This window comes from Cyprinus carpio, chromosome A2 (genome assembly GCF_018340385.1).
Source record: "Cyprinus carpio isolate SPL01 chromosome A2, ASM1834038v1, whole genome shotgun sequence".
Lineage (NCBI taxonomy): Eukaryota > Metazoa > Chordata > Actinopteri > Cypriniformes > Cyprinidae > Cyprinus > Cyprinus carpio.
This window is the reverse complement of record NC_056573.1, coordinates 27,601,941-27,603,935: the sequence shown is the minus strand read 5'-3', so window position 1 is coordinate 27,603,935 and position 1,995 is coordinate 27,601,941.

Below are 1,995 nucleotides of genomic sequence, written 5' to 3'. Positions count from 1 at the left end.
CTAAAGATCAGATAACGTTGAATGAACGTTGCTGGAAGAGTATTTGTTCATAACTTTGCCAGAAAGCTCTGAGAGTGTTCCCTGTCTGCTGGGATGTTACTAACACGGTAAAAAAGTTCAAAATGCCATTTTAATACCTTTTTTTACTTCTATGCATGCATGCAAGTTCATGCATTTCCATCAAAAACAGGTAGCTGTAGGTTTAGGTTTTCTGTCATCAGCTTCTGTCATAATTAGCCTATACTAATTTATTAATCATGCTGCTCACATTTACTGCTGGTGGGGGTGCTTATAAAAAAGCATCATGGTATTTTCATGAAACTGCATGATATTAACCACCAAAAGCATGGTATTTTTCCCTAGTTTTCTGATTGCCTACCCTATCCGAAGAGCTTTCTTTGTCTCCTGATTGATTCTGGTTGATGTTGTGAAGTGTTCTGAAGTGTTTCACACTCTTTCACCTCTGAAAATAGCTGCTTATCAGCCGCTGATCTGCTGCAGCGCCGGTGGGGGAAGCCCGAGATGCCCAGCTCAAACTCCAGACAAATCTGCCATCTGGAAGTCTGTCACGAATACCAGCATGTGTGGACGCAGTTCAGGCGCTGAACCCAGCAGCTCACACCCGCCTCGAGCCCTTATCGCCAGCATCATCCTCTCCATCAGACACGGAGCACGAGAGGTGGGCGCGCTTTTGTTCCTTCACTGGCTTTCATTGATTCATCCTTGAGCTGCGGCTGGATGATGATGATGATGATGATGATGATGATGATGAGTGGAGGGGAATTTTCCCAGTTCAGAGAAAGGCTGAATGCTCTCGTCTCGCTGTCTACATAGGGAGCTCCCTTCACAGGCAGCACACTGACTCTAACAAAGACAGCAACTCACAGAGAGTCTCGAAACTGATGGCATAATGCCAAACTGACAATGTGATACAGAAATGCACAGCACACACAAAATATCTAAACAGGCATTTATAATTGAATTGAGAACTATTTTTATTAATACTGCATGCTCAGTGTTGAATTATATCTCTAATCAACATTTCTTTCTGCCAAAGTTAACAATTTTTTTTAAATAAATAAAAAAATCCTAAATTAAAATCATTATTCAAAACAAAATGTTAACTAAAAAACTTAAATATAATATAATTATTTAGCTAAGAAAAAAAAATATTTAGACTTATTTAAAAAAAAAAAAAAAGATAAAAAAATTACAAAAATAATTAATACTTTATATGGACACATTTAAAAAACTTAATAAAAATTACAAAAACACAATAAAAATCACTAAAACAACAAAAACTTTAACTAAAACAGAAAATCTAAATATTGACAGAAACAATGTTTATCAATATCAACAGTGTTTAAAAATCATTGATGCTAAAAAACTGCTTGATTTGTTTTTGACTTTTTTTTTAACTTGTTGATAATCATCTAGTTTTTCCTCTTTAGTCATCCTGGAGTTTTTTATCTTTAAGCATCTTAGTACCTTGATAAATGATCTTATCTTACATTTTGGAATAAGCTTCCAAAAATTCTTTTTTCAAAACACCCTAGCAACCGCGTAGCAACCGTGAACCCGGCTCAGAAGTGCCGTGTTTGTGCTCCTGAAGGCCTAAGCCCCTCGTCAGCTGGAGTCAGTCGTGTTAATCTGTAGACGGCGGTGACTCTCTCTCGGTGTGATAGCGAGGATCATTTCTCCTGCAGGTCTGAACAGGCTCGTGCAGAGCAGAGAGAGAGACATTCCTCCGGTTATCTGCTCTGAGCGGGAGCTTTATCTGCTCTCATCTGCTCTCTTTCTGTCTCTCCGTCTGAATCTGAGCTTCTGTTGTGCTGTTCATATGTGTTTACAAAGACAGTCAGCATCATTATGATTGCTGTTCAAACACTGAGTGACAAACCCCTAAGATAAAGTATTAAATTGCATTATTTAGAATTGAATTATTGCTTTTTAAACTCTGATTTGAATGAAGAAAACAAACAGAATGCCTTGGAA